Genomic DNA, 6,000 nt, shown 5'->3' on the forward strand with positions numbered 1-6,000 from the left:
GGGCGAAGCCAGCCCTCCTTCCTCGGTTGGGGGCGGGGCTCAATCCTCCTCCAGCCGGGCTTGACCGTGCCATCACCCCAGTCCTGGATGCACAGCTTGGCTCTTTAAGCCTCCCTGTCTTGCTCCTGGTTTTCTGTAATCCTGACCTCAAGCTAACTCGGTGCCCCGGACCTTCATGCAGTGCGTGCCTTGCTGGGGGATCCGCCAGGGCTGATCCTATCTGCCTCTGAGCTCATCCCCTCCGTGCAGCCCCAGGAATCAGTTCTCCTAAACCACGCTGTTTTCCATCCTTGTGTCTGTCTGGAATGTCCCACACCTACCTTCTCCAGACTACAGTTGCTGCTGCTACTGCAGAAGGACGGAAAGGAGGGAGGGTAGGGTGGAGCTGGCCTCAGGGAATCTGGGTGCTGCCCCTCTTCCCTGCTCTCCCTCCTCCCCTTGGTGGCTCCTTCAAAGTGGGATGGGGTGGGGGAACAGTGCAGACAGCTCCCAGATGACATTCTCTGGATTTAGTAACAGATGAAAAGAGAAGATTTTCCAGCATCAGTGTGAAATTCAGGGAAAGGTCTCCTCACTCCCCAACCAAAGAGGGGGGCGCTATGATGAGAAAAAAGGGAAAGGGGAAAGGATGCTTGGCAAACTAAAACCACAGATGCCACTACAGAATCTAAACGCAGCATGACCTGACATAAATCTCTAAAATGTTGGTCAATGACCCTCTTTGAGAAGCTGATAAATGTTGTAGACGCTGCCCAGGAAAAAATGCACACACATCACATTTTGCATATAATTCCTGGGGCTTCCTAGACCCCTGAAGCTATGATGATTACTACTGAGATTGTTTTTAATCTTCACAGCTGTGCAGATGGGTGGGAAGAGTGTGGATTGACAAGTGAGAAGTGCTGAGAGCATAGTAGGAAACAGCTTCAGCAGTACTGGCTTTGAGAGGCTGTTTAATTAACTAAAATGTACTGGCTTTGAGAGGCTGTTTAATTAACTACAATGTATTGAGACTAACAAGCCAACAAGTTAACTTATACATTTCTGTTGTAACTGTGGTACATAGAGCCATTAGCAGAGAGAAAAAATATTTTTTATTTCAAATGTCTCTGGTGGATGAACAGCTCATGGATAATATATTGTTTAGAGAATAGTGGGCTGGCTTATCAAATTAAAATTTACTACTTACATTTTCTAGAGAGTATAATATAATGAGAATAATTTATATTATCTCCATTTATCAAAAAATTCTGAAATTTATATCAAAATGCAACTGGAGCAAAACCTCTTATGTAAAAGTTTAAAAATAATTTTAGTGAGATATAATTTACATACTATGAAATTCACTCTTTTAAAGTATACAATTCACTGTTCTGATATATTCACAGAGTTGTGCAACCATCACCGCTATCTAGTCTCAGATCATTTTCATCACCCCAAAAAGAAACTTGTGTGGTCAGGCCACTCAAGATGGCTGTTCTCCTACCCTCTGTGAATCCCCTGCCAGACCAGTGCCTGCTTCACCTAAACCCTACGCAAATGACTGACCTTCCTACATACTTGCCCCAGGCCCCAGCTGTTAATTGTTCTTATCAAAGGGGCAGTGATACTGGTTTCCCTGGTAACTAATGAGCCCACCTGACATCAATTCCCCTATAACTGGTAATCTTCCCTTACCTCGGGAGCGAAAACTGCCACCATATCCTGCCCCCGTCTGCCGCACATAGTGGGGTGTCACTCCAGGATCTTGCTTCGGACGTGTAAGCCCCCCCATCCATTAAATCATCGATCTCTCTGTTGATGACTTCGGGCTCTTTCTTCAGTCTTGAAGCTGGGCAAGCACAGGCCTTGTAGGTCTGTGGGGCGCAGCCCAACAAAACTCTGTATCCTGGGACTTCCCTGGCAGTGCAGTGGTTAAGACTTCCTGCCTCCACTGCAGGGGGTGTGGGTTCGATCCCTGGTTGGGGAAATAAGATCTCACATGCCATGCAGCCCAGCAAAAAAACACAACAAAACAAAACTCTATATCCTCTAGCAGTCACTCTCAATCCCCTTTCTCCCCAGCCCCTGCCGACCACTACTTTGTATGAATTTGCCTATTCTGAACATTACATATGTGACCTTTCATGATTTGCTTCTTTCACTTAATGTTTTCTAGTTTCATCCATGTTGTAGCAGGTATCAGTACAGCTGACCCTCTGTATCTGCGGGGAATTGGTTCCAGGACTCCCCAAAACACACACACCAAAATCCTCAGGTGCTCAAGTCCCTTATATAAAATGGCATAATATTTGCATATAACCTACACACATCCACATCCTATACTTTATTTTATTTTTTAAAATTTATTTTATTTTATTATTATTATTTTTTGGCTGTGTTGGGTCTTTGTTGCTCTGCGCGGGCTTTCTCTACCTGCGGTGCGGGAGCTTCTCATTGTGGTGGCTTCTCTTGTTGCGGAGCACGGGCTCTAGGCACATGGGCTTCATTAGTTGCAGCACGGGGGCTCGCTAGTTGTGGCTCACGAGTTCTAGAGTGCAGGCTCAGTAGTTGTGGTGCACGGGCTTAGTTGCTCCGTGGCATGTGGGATCTTCCCAGACCAGGGCTTGAACCCATGTCTCCTGCACTGGCAGGCGGATTCTTAACCACTGTGCCACCAGGGAAGCCCCACACATCCTATACTTTAAAATATCTCTAGATTACTTATAATACCTAAAAAAATGTAAATACTGTGTAAATAGTTGCAAATACAATGTGTTTTCACAGCTACGTAAATTTGCCTTCCCTAGGCAAATTCAAATTTTGCTTTTTGGCACTTACTGGAATTCTTTAAAATATATTTTTGATCTGTAGTTGATTGAATTCACAGGTGCAGAAACTGCTGGTATGGAGGGTTGACTACTTCATTTCTTTGTATTGATGATAACATTCTATACCATGTTTTATTTATCCATTCATTAGTTAATAGACATTTTCGGTTTCTACCTTTTAGCTATTATCAACAATACTGCTATGAATATTTGTGTACAAGTATTTGGGTGAAATATGTTTTTATTCCTCTTGGGTATGATATTGCTGAATCATATGGTAACTGTTTCACATTTTGAGGAACTGTCAAACTATTTTCCAAAGTGGCTGCACCATTTTACAATCCCACCAGCAATCCATGAGCATTCCAGTTTTTCTCATCCTCATCAACCCTTGTTATTGTCTCTCTTTTTGATTACAGCCATTTTAGCAGGTGAAAAGTATTGTCTTGTGGTTTTGATTTGCATTTCCCTAGTGATCAGTGATGTTGAGCATATTTTCATGTGCTTATTAGCTATTTGTATATTTTCTTTGGAGAAATGTTTCTTCTCCATTTTTTAGTTGGATTGTTCTTTATTGTTGTAAAATTTTTTTAACTTAAAAAATGTAGATAATTTTCAAATAACGTTGAAGAAAAAAATGAAATGGTCTTGCAGTGTTTCAGAGGTTTGAGTAGAAAGAAGGGTTACGTTCAGGCTCAAAGAACCTGGAAGGTAATGTACTTCCATTTCCTGGACAGGAATGTCCAGAGAAAAACCAGCCCATGAGGGAAGATAAGAAGGACAGCAATCTCTTAGTGGAAAGCCATCCCTGAAGGCTTCATCCAGGCTTCTGGCGTGGGAGGCAGTTAGTTTTATTTATGTCTAGGCTATAATACCCATTATTCAATCAAAATGCTAATCTAGGCGTTACTGTGAAGGTATTTTGTAGATGTGGTCAACCTCTACAATCAGTTGACTTTAAGTAAAGGAGATTATCCTTGATGATCATCCAATTAGTCAAAGGACCTTAAGAGCAAAATGGAGATTTCCCTGAGGAAGAAGACTATATAGTCTGTGGACTATAGTCTCAGCCCCTGACTGAGAGTTTCCAGTCTGCTGGCCTGCACTACAGGTTTCAGGCTTGCCAGCCCTCACAATTGCATAAGCCAATTCCTTGAGATAAATCTCTTTATATATGTATGTATAGCCTACTGGTTCTGTTTCTCTAGAGATCCCTGACTAGTACAGGGAGGAAGATGGCTTCTTGTCAGGAACTCCCTGTTTGAATGTATTGGAAACACCAGATTTGGGAATGGAAGAAGAAAGCCTGGCAGCCAAGGAGAGGGTCTGAGGGGAGGGGTGTTGAGACCCTCCTATCTCAGAAGAAACAGCACCCCATGCCCAGAGATGAGGGCTTGCAAATGCTCCCTGGAAAATTCTCCATCTGGATCATCAGATGCATGAGGAACCACTTCTAGGAGCTCACTGTTTCCATTGTTGTTTGTCTCATATCTGCAATGTTTTGTCTTGAGATGAAGAGGTTTCTTTCAGCCTCCTGTGCTCTTGTCCAGTGATCAGGACCTTTTGGTTCAAGGGAGATAATTTGGTTTTGAGAACAAATGATGCTTTCCAGCTTTTCGTAAAGGTCTTTGATTTGCTCTCTGAAGGTCTTCAGCTCTTCATTTGCATGCTCATCTTGTCATTTGCTTCAGAACTTTCCTCCTCTTGTTCCAAGTAATGATCTTCCTGGACAGATAATTTCTCAAGAGACTCCATTTCTTTCTCTTGAAAAAGTTCAGTCACTTCCTCTTCCCTGAAGACTTTGATATGCACTTTTTCAAAAGTCAAGATTTGCTCAGCCTGAAGACTTCTAAGATGATTAGTCATGTTGGCTTTTTTGTTTCCTTCTTTAGCAATGTTGATGTAGAATTGATTTCTCCCTCCATCTTGGATGTTTAAATGCACACTCGACTTTTCAACATCAGTCAGTTTCCTCCTGGCTCCTCTGGTCTGGTCATAAATACTGTCTCCACTTCCCAAGTCCAAGTCATTATCTGTGTTCTCTTCTCCAAGGGGAGCTGTCAGGTCTTTCATCTTTAGCCAACATTCCTCCAGAGACTTGACCTGACTCTTTACACATGCCCGGGAGTTCTGTATGAAGGTCCTGAGTCTTTCTTTTGTTACCCATATAGCATCAAGTTTGCTTTTGCTTTTTCCACTTGTATTTTTGATGGATTTGGTTTCTGCTTCCAGAGACAGGATCTTTCTCATGTTATAAGAGATTGGCTTATCTTGATATGAATATTGGAGTTTTTCTTTTCCTAGCTGGTTTGCTATTAAGCATAAGGTGGACTAAATCATGTGGTTAGGCATTTCCAGGGTGTCAGGCACTTCTTTCATTGCAGTGTGAAACTGACAAGGCATTTTATTTTATTCTATTTTATTTTTTTTGTGTGTGTGTGTGGTACGCAGGCCTCTCACTCTTGTGGCCTCTCCCGCTGCGGAGCACAGGCTCCGGACGCGCAGGCTCCGGACGCGCAGGCTCAGCGGCCGTGGCTCACGGGCCCAGCCGCTCCGCGGCATGTGGGATCTTCCCAGACTGGGGCATGAACCCGTGTCCCCTGCATCAGCAGGCGGACTCTCAACCACTGCGCCACCAGGGAAGCCCGGTCTTTTATTTTATTATAACTATTGCTGAATTGTTAACAGTGTGTTCCTTGACTCTTTGTACAAAAAAATTCTGCCTAAAACCAAGAGAACTGTTAACACATATACTGTCATGGCACATGGAACCAACTCCCAATGATGCCCAGGAGAGTGAGACGTGGTCTCACATTGTCAGGTACTCCTGCATAGAACTCTGCAGCGGCTCCCAAGTTTGCCAACAGTGCAGCTCCATGTCAGGACAAAGCCCGTCCACAATATCTAGGCTACACAGAGCCCCCTCTGCTGTCACCAAGTCCCTCTGGGAGTGGAGAACACTGAGCAAGTTTCCGCCCAGAACCAAGCCTGCTTCTGGCAACTGGGCAAACTGTGAATGAGAGGGTCAAGGCAGGACAGAAAGAATACAACAGCCCTGTGTCAGATACCCTGATACCCTCAACCTTGTCCAGGGCTCCTTCTTTTCTCTACTTAAACCTCTCCTTCTGTGGCCCTGGAGGCCTCATCCTAGTCCCTCTGCCCGGAAAATGCTGCCCAGCTGTGGGCAAGG

This window comes from Hyperoodon ampullatus (genome assembly GCF_949752795.1).
Source record: "Hyperoodon ampullatus genome assembly, chromosome: 7".
Lineage (NCBI taxonomy): Eukaryota > Metazoa > Chordata > Mammalia > Artiodactyla > Ziphiidae > Hyperoodon > Hyperoodon ampullatus.